This window comes from Dipodomys merriami, unplaced genomic scaffold (assembly GCF_024711535.1).
Source record: "Dipodomys merriami isolate MVZ:Mamm:240054 unplaced genomic scaffold, mDipMer1.0.p SCAF_285, whole genome shotgun sequence".
NCBI lineage: Eukaryota > Metazoa > Chordata > Mammalia > Rodentia > Heteromyidae > Dipodomys > Dipodomys merriami.
In genome coordinates, this window is record NW_027204326.1 from 1,150,909 (window position 1) to 1,165,504 (window position 14,596).

The 14,596-nt window shown below is 45.9% G+C and overlaps 1 long non-coding RNA gene across 1 annotated transcript in view; it reads right to left on the minus strand.

The window, feature by feature from the left end:
* Window positions 1–14,596, minus strand: part of LOC138838613 (uncharacterized) — a 194,353-nt gene that overhangs the window by 37,134 nt on the left and 142,623 nt on the right. The window lies entirely within an intron of this gene.

Here is a 14,596-nt window from a genome sequence, read left to right on the forward strand (position 1 = left end):
CACACACATCAACAAAGTTAGGAATGCAAAGTAGATACCTTGCTCTAGAAGAAACAGAGAAGGTTGCTGACATGCCCCCCCAAAGTAGTGAGCTGATGAAACTCCATGTGTGGACGGGGCTCACGTCGAACTCACGTGGAAACGGCAAAGCGCCGGTGCAACAGCCCACGCTCAGAACCAGCTAACCATGCTTTGTAAGGCCAGCTGCCCCCAGGGAAAAGAAGTCAGTCCCCGGGAATCAAAGATGGACGGAACCCATGTCCACTGCCTTCTCACACTTCTGAGCGTGGCTTCCCGTGCACGGAAGACCTACCCAAAACACTGAGAAACGATACTGAGATCTCAACGACGGGAAGGGACGCTTCCTGACATGCTTCCCACCCATGAGTACAGCTCTCAGAAGTTCTCGCCTTGGAGCGCTAGGATGTCCAGAAAAATATTGGGCCTCAGAAGTCATATCTCAGCCACGGTTGAGCAAAAGTCATAAACGTTCTAACGTTCTAACCATTGAATTACAGTTGCTTTAAATGGGTATAGTTGCACATACCTATGATCCCAGCTACTTGGCAAGTGGAGGAAGAAAGATCATAAGTTCTAGGCCAGCCTAAGCCAAGTTATCAAGAGTGAGACACTATTAATACCTCAGTCTCTGTCCCTGTCTCTGTCTCTGTCTCTGTCTCTCTCTGTCTCTCTGTCTTTCTTACACACTTACACACACTCACACACACACAGAACTAAAGGGCTGGGGGCATGCCTCAAGTGGTAGGGTGTTATATAGAAGACCCTGGGTTCTATTTCCAATAAACCCAGGCAAAGCCCCCAGAATATAATGCCACATGTTTGTTTTTTTTACTGCTTTGAATCACAAAAAAAAAAAAAATACTAGCATCCTTATGCAGTAGTACTACTTGCTATTGCTGCATTCCTCCATTTGGAGGCTGGGTTGGGTGATGATTACAGCACCGTCCTGGGCTGCTGGGCCTCCCAGGAACTCATGCTCAGCTCCAGCATGGAGCAGCCAGGACACGTATTCAGAATGTCCCCTAAGGGAGAGCACAGGTGAATGTCTCCGCATCTGAGGAGCAAGTGAGTGGATTCCTGTAGAGCACTGCAGGGCTGCACAGGGAGGAGGCCGGAAGTGGGGCTCTGAAGACTTCCTGGGTAAAGATCTTGGGTCTGAATGAAGTCATCATCTCCATGTGTGATGACAAGATAGCCCATGTGTCAACGTCCATTTTAACAGGTGACTTTGAACTTGGGATATTGGATGATTCCAGTGTGATATAAAAAGTGAGCTTTGCAAGCCTTGAGCCAGCAGTCACACCTCCTTCGGCACCAGAGGACGCACTCCGGAGAGAAGCTCGGGCCTTCAGTGGAAAGTCAAACCTCTCAGGCATCAGAGGACACACAATATAGATACCATCTGTGTGCAAGGAGTACAGCAAAGAGTCACAGTATAGTGGGGAGTCACCAGCAGATGCCAGAAGACACACACAGACAATGGTTTTAGTAACAGCCATTAGGACTGTGGTGTATCTTACACTATCTGGCTAAGACATGGCTGTCACCTGAAGGAGACTTTCCAGTCATGTTCAAGGAGCTCTGGCCTTCTCTCCTGGAGATGGTGTATTGTGAGATTAGGGAATGGAGACTTCCCAAGCCATTTTCTCAGATCTCATGAATACTCTTTCCACAGCCTACCTTCAGTATTACAAAAATGACACAATACTACAGCTGGTCTTCGATCACCTTTGCAGCTGAGAACAAGATTTCATCTTTGCTCCTTAGCCCGGTCAGCCTTGGAGAGCTTGGGAATGATGAATTCACAGAGACAGACCTACAGGAACACAGGGTTTTCTTGTTGGACAGGCTGTAAATATTCTAGCTGTAGGTTTGGGGAAAGACATGTCCATTTAAATATCCTGCCCTTGCCTGCTTCCTAAGACTTCCTCTGGCTCCAGGTCAGTTCACACAAGGATATTGATTTGTCAACTGGGGTATTTAGATAACACATGATATTACAATGAAGAAAACATACAGAAGTAGAAAATACAGTATCCCAAAAGTGACTCTTGGATTTAAGACTTGCCAACTGTTGTCAAATGTACCCGTTTTCTGGTTGAGAATACTGTCTATTTGGTAAGGGTAGCATCTCACACATTAACTGAAGATGGTGAGTTCCCTTTATGTGAAATTTCACTAAATGATTCTGGACTTTATTTGGGCAATAAAAGTCAGGAATGTATACAAACTATTAAAAAAAAAAAAAGTAAGCCCTGTTTTAATGTATCAGTGAAGCCTGCATGCGCCTGTGTTTAGTTGGGGTGTCACATCTAACTGGGGAACCCAGTTAGTAGCTCTGCCCACACCAGCCTGACCCTTTGTGTTCCATTTCCCCCTTTGAGGCCTTGGGATGGAAAGCCAAAAAGACTGAAAACAAGAAACTTGTGCTTGAGTGTGGCACGAAGGGTCCCTGTGGGTCCAGAGTCCTCAAATTTAAAGTGATTGTTCTTGGCAGGTGCCAGTGGCTCATTCCAGTAATCCTAGCTACTCAGGATGGTGAACTCTGATGATAAGAGATGGAGGTTTGGAGTCAAGTCAAGTCCATTAATCTTAAATTAACTGTAAAAAAAGCTGCAAATGGAGGTATGGCTCAAGTGATAGAGCACCAGCTTTGAGCAAAAACCTGAGGGACAGCAACTCGGTCCTAAGTTCAAGCCACAGTACCAACACAAGTAAATAAACATGCATTTTCAAAGGTAAAGCCCACTGCTTTCTTCTATGCAGGGATCAGCTGAATGAAAGTATTTATGAAAGTCAGAGAGTGAATGAGGCTTTTCCAGTGCAGAACAAACTTCCTTAGAGATTCTAAAACTCCCATCCGTACATCCAATTACAAACTACAATTACAGGCTCTTTCTACCACTAACTGCTCAGGGTTAAAAGAAGACCAAGGAACTAAAACTCTGAGGTTAACTGACTTTTCCACGGCACCATCTTGGTCTCTCTTCTGCACCAGGTGATGGTGCTAATTGTTGAGTGAGACAGAAAGAGAGGCCAGAGTTCACTTTTCTAAGCTCCCAGTGAAGTGCCCCCTTCTGTGTGCTGCTAATGGACTTCTGAAGACAGTAAGTTAAAGAGGGTTAATTGGAATCCTGTTCATATTTGAGATGCACCTTACCCACACATTTTCTTTACAAACCCTCTGTATGCCAACACACCCTCTCCCTTGCCTAACACACCTCTCCCTCTAAAGCCGGTCATGTCCTCCCCTACAGAAGCTCCTCCTGCGGCCTCCTTCCCCCACCAACGCCCTGGGAGGGCTGAGCCAGGGCCAGGTCTCTGGGGGAGTCTCTCCACAGCTGGATCTGACTCCCTCCCGGAGAAGCCCTGGGCTTCTTAGGGAACTTCCTAAAGGGCTGGTGAAGAAATGGGTGAGCAGTTGCTGAGACTTCTGGCCTCTGTCTTCACGAAAGTCCGCTGAGCACCCTGTCGGACCATGCAGTCTGGGTTGTCCCTCCCCACAAAAACACACCGGACGCTCAGCTGCTCAGGAGGCTGAGATCTGAGGATCACGGTTCAGAGCCAACCAAGGCAGAAAAGTCCCCATGAGACACTTATCTCTAATTAACCAGGAAAAAGCCAGAAGTAGAAGTATGGCTCAAGCCAAGCCAGAGCAAGAGACCCTGAGTTCAAGTCCCAGTAGTTGGAGGAAAAAAAAAAAAGGTACTAACAATTTGTAGGCTAGCATTGTATCTTACCCCATTTATAGATATCTCATACACCATAGTCTTACTAGTTTTACTTGAAACAGAACATTTACACTTACTAAAAAGACTTTATTAGCTGGGGACCAGTGGCTCACACCTGTCATCCTAGCTGCTCAGGAGGCTGACATCTGAGGATCCCGGTTCAAAAACCACAGGCACACAGATCTGAGAGACTCTCATTTCCACTTAATCAGTAAAAGGCCCGAAGAAGAGCTGCAGCTCAAGTGGTAGCACTCTAGTCTTGAGCAGAAAAGGCTCAGGGAGAGTGCCAGTCCTGAGTTCATGCCCCAATACTGACCAAAACAAAATGTATGGGGTGAGGGAAATGAACAGTTCCAAGAACCCCAAGTGTATAGCACATGTATCGATGAAGTCTGTTTCAGGTTGTGAGCTTTGCTGTCAACTCACTAGAAGGACTTCCCTCCTGTCCTTTAAAGAATGGATTTCAAGTTCACCCCCAAACCCTGATGTGCACACAGGGGAAACCACGTTAAGTGGATGGTAAAGAGGAGCTTTCCCCCAGGGAGAACCAGCCCCACACCACAGAGAAGCCCTCGGCTCTGTGTACCGCCTCTGCTTCACGTGGCAGTGTCTGAGTCGCGGGCCAATCCCCTGGCCTGGTTCTGAGCCTCTGGAGTCTCTTCTGTGGTCACGTATTGATCACTTTTCTGCCCTGCTGCTCACGTCAGTACCAGCGGGAAGGTGGGGAGGCACAGGGCAGTTTTTCCTCATACTCTTTTTTTTCTAGAGGCATTTCTGACAAAAGCCTTGAGGGAAAATAGGGGTGAATCTAGTATCTAACACAGGGCTTCAAATGAACACCCCTGCAAGGGCTCCCCTATTCCCACAGGCACCTGCTTCAAATCACAGTGCTCCCTAAATCCTGAGAACAGGCCCTTCCCCGAAGGGAGCAGCTCTGTGGAGAACCACAGGGCTGAGCTCAACAACTTCTCCATCGCCTGAACCATGCCAGTGCAGTGCTTGAATTCTTGAGATTGTGTGTGTGTGTGTGTGTGTGTGTGTGTGTGTGCAAGCGTGCGTGCTCGCGCGCGCACATGCACACACATGCGCTGGTCCTGGGGCTGGGGCTCGAACTCATGGTACTGTCCCTAAGTTTTTTTTACTCAAGGCTAAGTGCTCTACCACTTGGGCTCCACTTCTGGCTTTTTCAGGGAGGGGAGGGGGGAGGATTAATTGTAGATAAGAATCTCATGGACTTTCCTGCCCAAATTAGTTTTGAGCTTTGATCCTCAGATCTCAGCCTCCTGTGTAGCTAGGACTACAGGCATGAGCCACAGGCATTTAGTGGATTCTTGAAATTCTTTTTTTTTGGGGGGGGTGTCCGGTCGTGGGGCCTGAACTCTGGGCCTTGGTGCTGTCCCTCAGCTCTTCAGCTCAAGGCTAGCGCTCTACCACTTGAGCCACAGCGCCACTTCCAGCTTTTTTCTTTTTGCTTATGTGATGCTGAGGAATCGAACCCAGGGCCTCAGGCATGCAAGGCAAGTGCTCTACCACTGAGCCACCTTCCCAGCCCTGGATTCTTGAAATTCTTGAATGGTGCAGGTTTTATGAAAGAATTATGGATGATCAAGACAGTGGAAGTCATCAGGTACTACAGAGAAAGCTAGGGGCAGGAAGTCTGAGTGTCAGCTGCACCTGGACTGGCTCTGTGGGGGAGGAGGGGCACAGGTCCCACAGCCCAAAACACCATGTGACAGTAATGACCACCAAAGATGTTTGACTGGCTTCCAGAAATAATGCACCATGAGAGGCTAGGTCATTGAAAGGTAGAGATCAGGAAGATCATCGTTCAAGAACAACTTGGGCAAAAAGTTTGAGAGATCTCCATATCAACTGATAGCTAGGGGTGGGGGCTGCTGCCTGTCATCCCAGCTTCTTTGGGAAGCATAAATAGGAAGGCCACAGTACAGACCCAGCAAGGCACAAAGTGAGACCTTATCACCAAAATGACCAGAGCAAAAGGGCTTGGCTCTAAGGATAGGCTACCTGCTGAGCCAGCACAAAGCCCTGGGTTCAAGCCCCAGCACTGCCAAGAAAGATTATAATGTTTTTTTACTTACCAAGAGGCCCTGAGAACTCTGAGAAGCATCAGAAGGAATTAACTCCTTGCTTTCCAGCCTTTGTTAGGAGCCCCTCTGCCCCACTTCCCTTCTAAACCTAGAGCCCAGGCTTGCGCTGTCTCTCTGCCCCCTACAAGGAACTCCACCGCAGAGCCCTTGTTTTGCAGAGGTGGGCAAACCGTACACAGAAACGGCTTCTCCAAAGCTGCAGCCTGATTCTAAGATGTGTGTAGATTGTAATGCACTGCAACCTCTCCCCATTCTCCTTGCACGTGAACAGATCTGCTGCATGGAAATCGCCAGTTAGTCCTCCTCCTGTAAACCGCATGCACGGTCCTGGTGCTCAGGCCCTCCGTGCTGTGGCAGCACTCACCTTTTGTAAATGATTTGGGGGTGACCGCCCATAGTGAGGAAGCTAATAAAATCCCGTTCTCCAACCTAAACAGGCTCTTCCTCTGCTGTTATTCCTATAGAGACTCTGACTTGCGTTTTTGCAAGCATACTCGGTGTGATCTGTTTGGTCCTCACTTTTTAAATTAGAGAATGTCAAGGGAAAAGGGACAGGGCAGTCACACGTGCTTTGAGATCCCCGCAATGACAGGACACCTAAAAGTGGGTAGATGGGGGCTGAGGCCCACTGTCCAGAAAAGCATCAGCGAAAAGCAGGCCTGGAGGTGTGACTCAGAGAGAGTGCTCTAGTCTAGCCAGCATGAGGCCCTGAGTTCAAGTTCCACGACTGCCAAAAATCAAAATTAAAAATTATGTTTCACCTCCCTATACTTGGCTGTCTCTGGAAATGTCACTGAGTCCCTCATCCCTTCCCCTGTCACCATAGTCCCTTGGGGTCAGTCAGCCTCCCAGCTGGGCCTCCATCGAGGTTGACCTTCGCACAGGGATAGTGGACTGTGTGGAGGAAGCTGACTACAGACCACCATAATGCCCAGGCAACGCTGCACTGGGCCTCCCGCGAGAGATGCTCCAGCCCCTCCCTCCCTGCAGCCCTGACCTCAGGAAGGCAGGCAGAAGGGTCAGGGGAGGAGAGATTTGGGAGCGCAGTGGCCATGCCTGGGAGAGCCAAAGTGCAGGCCAGCCCTGGCCAGCGCCTTTCCTAGTGGAGGAGAGAAAGGGAAAAACCATATAGAGACAGGGCCCCTAAATCCACACCTGGGTTTTGTTTGTCGGTTGGTGGGTTTGGGGTGTCCCTCACCTGAGGTCCCTGAGATCCCCACATACCAGGGATAGAGACAGAACAAGCACACAAAGTAAAGCTGGTCTAAGACACACACGGAGTCACACGCGTCTACACACAAACACACATGAGCAAAAGGACTAAAGGACGGTACACTCTGGGGAGGATTCTAATGGTGTCACTCCTCTGAACAACTAAGAACAGCTTAACACAATGAACAGCAGGAAGATGAGCCATATTTGTGGGGCTGACGGGGGCAAGGAAGGTAGGGGAAGATGAGCGGAGGGAGGAAGAGTGGGTGAATACCGTCCTAATATCCAATGTACACACACCAACATGGAACCAGGTGCCTGGAGGGATGGGAGAGATGGGAGGACAGAGAAGGGGATGATATTGATCAGGATGCATTGTACCCATACGCGGAGTTTTTGCATTGAAACCCCACTAGACAACTACTTAAAGATAAGAACTTTAAAGACCGCTATGAGATGGCACCTGCCTTTTTAGTGCCAGCCCAAGCAGTCTCTGGTTCCAGCAGGCCCTGGGTGAACAAAACAGGCGCTGCTGAACTTCTTTTTATTTTTTTTCTGCCAGTCTGGGGGCTTGAACCCTGAGCCAGGGCACTGTCACTGAGTTTCTTTTCCTCGAGGATAGCACTCTACCCCTTGAGCCACAGCACCACTGCTGGAATTTTCTGAGTAGTTTATTGGCGATAAGAGACTCATGGACTTTCCTTCCCAGGCTGGCTTTGAACTGCGATCCTCAGATGTCAGCCTCCTGAGTGGCTAGGATGACAGGTATGAGCCACCAGCACCCAGCTGAATTTCTTAATAAATAAATAATCATTCATTAATGAAATAAGGACACAGGTAACAGTGATGTAACTCCATCACTCAGGTCAAGCAAGTGGCTCAGATTTCTCTATATTCGGCTATACAGGTTGCAATCCTATTTTCTATGTATTATTTCATTTAATCCATGTAAAAACTCAGTGACTTCTGTGGCATTCTCCCCTTTTGCTGAGGCTTCAAGGTTTTATGATCAAGAAAACCTTGGCTCTGCAGTCTGGGAATCACAAGTCAACTGACCTTTTCACTACCTTGCAGTGGCTTCTGTCCTTCTTTTCTGTAATCTCCACAGTCCAGTCCTAACTGAGTCTCGCAGGACACAAAGACGGCTGGACACGGGCAGCACACCGAGGGTCCAGTCATCTTAAAGATCAACGTTGAAGTCTTTAAGTCTAACTTACCTTCAGTGGCTTTCATTCCATGCCACCTCCCTGCCATGCCTTTGTGAGTCTTCCTTCCCTCTCCTCTTTGGCCCATTCTCAGATGCAACTGCCTTTGTGGCAGTGGTAATGGTAGACATTTGCTGACCGTAACTAACAACCATAAAATGTGATCGCTTAAAACACAGTGAAATGATAATCACTGCTATCTGTCTTTTCTGGTCATCTATTGAGCTTGACAGTTTGTTCCGCAATACAAAATATCATTTCAGCTTCCAAGGCACAGATCATCAAGAGGTGCTGGCATTTACTCGGCTAACATTTATCATGAGAGCTCTAGTACCTAGTCCTCAGCAAGCCTCCAGAGTTGGAAAGGTTACTACCTCATCTGCCATGTGTTTGGGGATAGGAGAGAAGGCAGAACTTACCTTCAAACCATGGCAGAGAGGGAGAGGTAACATCAGAAGAATGAGACACAAGTATAGCTCAAAAGCAAAAAAAAAAAAAAAAAAAAAAAAGAAAAGAAAAGAAAAGAAAGAAAAAAAATCATCTCAAACCAAAAGCAACAACAAACTTGCAATGAAATCCAGAAGGAAAAGAAGTAAAAATGTTAAAGTGATCTCTAAAGACCATACTTTAAATTAAACGCTAAAATACCTGCTCTGGCTACGATACCTCAGGCCCACAAGTCTGCACCATCTGCACACTCAAACTTGCACAAAAGAGAAACACACCGTGTGAGATCAGACACATGAAGTACTGGATATGTGCTCGGTGGTGAATACAGTAGGGGCTTTACTTTGGTAATGTGTAAATGGAGAACAACTCCATTATCCAAGATCAACTGTACACGTAAGACATTTGGTAGAAGTGGCCCTGTGGCTCAAAGTGGTAGAGCACTAGCCTTGAGCAAAAGAGCTCAAGCCCCACAACCAACAGCAGCAACAAGAAGACACTTCATGTTGGGGCAGAGCAAGGGCTTGATCTCAGATAGAACTCTGTGAGCTCAGTGAGTGTAAACTAGACTCATTTACACAGAAGACCGCTGATGAATTTGATTGAATTAGGCCATTGTATCCACTGATTGAGTGACAGAGCCTGGGAAAGGACTTGCATATGCCACCTTGCACATTCTGTAGGTGGAAGCCTGCAGGAATTATAGGCCAGATCACTTGAGGCAACTTCAAGCATGGTTCCAATCCTATGGCTAGAAAGAAATCAGTTTAAAGTTCTTCTAAAGTCAAACTATTCGATGAATTTGTTGGGGGGGTGAGGGGTCAGGGGGTTCCAGTCCTGGGGCTTGAACTCTGGGCCTGGGCACTGTCCCTCAGCTCTTCAGCTCAAGGCAAGTGCTCTACCACTTGAGCCACAGCGCCACTTCCAGTTTTCTGGTTCTTAATTGGACCTAAGAGTCTCACGGACTTTCCTGCCTGGCTGGCTTTGAACTGCATCCTCCAATCTCAGCCCTCTGAGTAGCTAGGATTATAGGCGTGAGCCCCCAGCGCCTGGCTTTATTCAATGAATTTTTAATGACTTCTATATTTATCTCACCTGATTTTTCTAATTAGGTAAAGATTCTAAAGTTAACATGTATCATGAGAAGATGTTGTATCATCCTGGGGGGAAAAAGAAATGTAAAAAGGGAGACTGCTGATGCAATGATTATAATGGAAGAATGAAGAAAATGCATGTGTTAGTTGCAGGCTGTTCTCATATGAAGCATGCTTGATTCTGTGTTTCCACTAATGATAGAAAGTGACTGCTACAGAATTTCATGTTTTTAGGATAAGAACTAAGTCTTGGTCTAGAATAGCAAGGAAGAGCCTTTATTGTTATTTCTCTACCAAGAGCCATTGAGTTATAGATCTATGCAGAGCTGTGTTCATGAGACCTATGAACATGGAGAATTCTAGTTATTTTAGTTGGATGCATATAGCTTTTAGAACTAAATAAACATAAATGGTTTTACTCATATCTTTGAAATTTAGAGTGGGACATATAAAATTATTTCAGTAAAAACCAACAGGGCTGGGGTATGGCTCTTGTAGTAAGTGCTACCTAGCAAGTATGAGGCCCTGGGTTCAAAGTGCTGTACAAAAAGGAAAGAAGGAAGGGAGGAAGGGAGGAAGGGAGGAAGGGAGGAAGGGAGGGAGGAAGGAAGGAAGGAAGGAAGGAAGGAAGGAAGGAAGGAAGGAAGGAAGGAAAGAAGGAAGGAAGAAAGGAAGGAAGGAAGGAAGGAAGGAAGGAAGGAAGGAAGGAAGGAAGGAAGGAAGGAAGGAAGGAAGGAAGGAAGGGACAGGAATGTGTTTTATTGTCTGTTATGTGAGGTAAGGAAAAGACTGATGAAAGACAACTGAAGAAAGGGCAGGGGAAGGGCTAAGGTATGTGTAAAACTGACAGAAACAGAAGACCAAGAAGAGATTCATATGAGACAAAGAGTAGAACAAAAATAATAACCCCACAGCCATGGCCAAGGGAGGTTTCTAAACGGTTGCCACCTGATCTGAGTCCTGAATCCTAAGATGGAATGTCCTGAGCAGAGGACACAGCAAATGCAAAGGCTGCAGCAGGAGCGAGCCCGGCCTCCTTGAAGCAGAGCTGAGCGGGCTGGGCGCCAGAGGCCACGCCAAGGCCATGAGGGGGTCTGATGGCTCCATCAAGCCCTCGTCTCGGTAGTGAGGACAGAAGGCTCCCCAGCCTCTCAGCAACATGGAGAGATCTGAGGTTTTTAACATAATACAAATGCACAGCCCCACTGGAGGATTTTACACAGTGATATGTTTCACCCTGATACATACTAGTTAAAACATTCTGGAAACTTCAGGGGAAAGACTGGATGGAGAGGAAGGGTAACCCCGGAAAGATGAGGCTGTGATGTGGTCCAGGTTAGAAACTGAAGAATAGGTAGATTGGAAAGATACTCTGGAAGTACAATAATAAGCCCTGGAGTTGGATTCCATGTGAAGGGTAAAGAAATCGCCAAAGATGAACTCTGGGTACACAGATGAAGGAACTGCTTGCATGGCAGAGGAAAGAAATTCAGTGGGCACCTGGCGAACAAGCACTGAGGAATGGAGGTGGGACCCAAGAGCTGAGTCTCAGCCCTGCTGACTCTGAAGTAACTCAGGACCAGCACAGGGGGCTACAGAACAGACAGAGGGGTTTGCCAGCGTGAGACTCGTCAGCAAGACTGGAAGGAAGTGTCCCCGTGTGACCCGTGGCCACACCATCTCATTTAAGCAGAGCAGATGGTGCTCACAGAGCAGTCTTCCCATTCTCCAGGAGAAGACTGGGGCTCCAAGAGATTACGGTCACGCTACAAAAAGTATGGTAACAGGTAGCTCATACTGTAAGAAGACATGTCTTCCTCCCAGTCCCAAACAAGTGAATCACACACCCCTCAAAACCCAAAAAAGTATACCACACGCCGAGAACACAACCTCCTCCCCCATCAAAAGCTAAGCCCCCTTCTACCACTTGGAGAAGAAATGAGGAACCGAAAGTATAAGACAGTGGCTAAGAATAATCTGGGGGGAAAAAGCATATCAGAATGTATATTTTGATCAATACATGTTGACGTAGAGTTTGGGCACCAGAATTAATTACCATCCCCATCACACCTTTCATAAACTCAGAAACAGGCATGGGTCTACAAAATTGTCGAAGACTAAAATGGTCCCAAACAACAAAATTCTCATGAGTCTTGTCCAGTTCTTCCTTCCAAGATATAACAAATTTTCTTTGTCTTTGGTCTATGTTATATCAGTTATAGAAAACTGATAGTGATAGTAATACAAATAATTGCTTTATTATTTTCCAGGGGTGCATTTCATATTATTCATAGATATTGACCAGTTCTGTATCTATTTGTAATTTTACTTCAGCGTCTGGGGAGAGAGAGAAGTGGGGAGGGAGAGGGAGAGGTTCCAATATGTGTGTGAGTTTGTATGTGTATGTTGAATTCTTTTTTGAATTGGTTATAAAATCTGATTGGGTTTTGGATTTGTGAACAAGTTAAATTAAAGCATCATTTGTATTTCTATAAGAATCATAATTTGGGGGCTGGGAAGGTGGCTCAGTGGTAGAGCGCTTGCCTTGCATGCCTGAAGCCCTGGGTTCGATTCCTCAGCACCACATAAGCAAAAAGAAAAAAGCCGGAAGTGGCACTGTGGCTCAAGTGGTAGAGCGCTAGCCTTGAGCTGAAGAGCTGAGGGACAGCGCCCAGGCCCAGAGTTCAGGCCCCACGACCGGACCCAAAAAAAAAAAAAAAAGAATCATAATTTTAACCTTTTTAAAAATTATAATTTAGTATAAATAGGTCACATTTTAATAGTACAGCATTATATATATTTATCAAAGACCAGTATATATTCTTGTCAATTCCCCCAAATTCTGAAGCACTTGTTCTTGCAAAATGAATTGCTTAAATTTTTTAATCTAATTTTGAAAATATAGGAATGTGGGTCAGCTTGACCTCAAACAGCTGACGTTTTCTCATACTGGAAAGCCTGCAGAGATTGCTGCCCACAGTACCTCTGACTTCAAACCATTATCTCTGGTTTTCAATTTCCTAGAACAGAGGCCAAAAGCTGTTGCTACCTACCTTCTTTGGCCGAAGACACAACCACACACTTCTTTGTCTGCCCTGCTGCCTCAAAAACCTCTTCTTTGTTCAGAAAGAGTCCCCTGAGAGTCCTCTAGGATCTAATGAACACTTTATATTAGAACAAAAATTAGCAGCTCCTGCAAATTTTGTATGAGGAATTGGCTGAAGAAGGGGTTGAAAGATGAATTTAAAGAGACAAAATGACAAAAGCCTGTCAGGGGAAAATAAGACATTCAAAACAAAGGGTCCAAAGACTAGAGAAGAAGTTGAATCGCTAGGAAGACACTGAGAGATGTGAGGGCCTCCTGGGAAGGACTGCATAGATCTTTCTGGAAACTCCTGGAAATGCTGTCCAACAATGTACAATGCTCCTGGGAAGATTCAATCTGTATGTGAGCTAAAGGAACTGCACCCTAGGAGACTCTATAAACTTACTGGAAATATAAAACCAATAGGGCCACACACTTTGTATTACATTCTTAGAAAAGAATATTCTTAATCAGAATTGTTTAACTTGTTTAAAATTTGAACACCCTTGTAGTTTTCAAGCAGCCTTTCGGTTTCTGCCCCTTCCAGAGGACAAGACAGAAGGGGAGGGGCAGTAATTACCATCACTCTCTGGTGACTTGGCCGAGATTTCACACTGGAACCAGATCCCATCTATCAGAAATGCCCGATCTCTGATCCTGAGATTTAGGCTACCTCCTGGCAGTAGGGAAGACCAGGACTCAGCCACATGCTGCCAATGACCATAGGATTTGGAGCAGAATGTGAGTTATGATAAATCCAAGTGGAGGGTAGATTTCCTTCTAATGTGGATAAAGCTTATGAAAGAAATAGAAGCCTAGGCTGTAACAAAGCCTTTTGGGTTCAATACAGAAAGACACCAGGCAGAGACGGCAAGAGAATCTAAGCATGGCCTACAAAGCAAATGAAAGGTTTGAACCACGTGATGGGAGACTGTCTCAAAAATAAAATAATAAAATACATATGAAAAATAAATAAAAAGAGCCAGGCGCCAGTGGCTCATACCTGTAATCCTAGGTACTGAGGAATCTGAGATCTAAGGATCGCCGTCCAAAGCCAGCCCAAGCAGGAAAGTCTGTGACACCCTTATCTACAATTAAATTACAGAAAAAGCCAGAAGTGGCACTGTGGCTCAAGGGACAGAGTGCTAGCCTTGAGTAAAAGAAGCTCAGGGACAGTGCCCAGGCCCTGAGTTCAAGTCTCAGGACTGACTGACAAAAAAATAAAAATAAATTTAAAAAATAAAAAAGAACAGCAAAGGTAAGTCCACTTGTGCCCCTATCTTGGAGCTCATTTCACTTAGCATCAGGTTATATGGTCATATGTACATAGCATTTGACCTCTTCTGCTTGTCCTAGTTATTGCAGATAAGGGAAACCATGGCACCTATGTTTCTTTTAGTCTGGCTTACTTCACTTAATGTTCTATTTAATGTACTTATAATAATGTTCTATGTGATTTTGGGGGGTTTATTTTTGTATGTTCTTCTCCCATGGTATAACCCCTGTTGTCACTGTATTTGGTTCTGGTGTTCTTCATCTTATATATACATTTTTCTAATTTGGGGAGGGGAAAGGAAATAACAAAATGCTGAAATAAGGATACAGGGTGACCCATTGTAACAACGAGATGTACAAGACAGTATGTTGAAAACGAACTTTACAACTTGGCGGGGGAGGGGAAGGAGGAATTGGG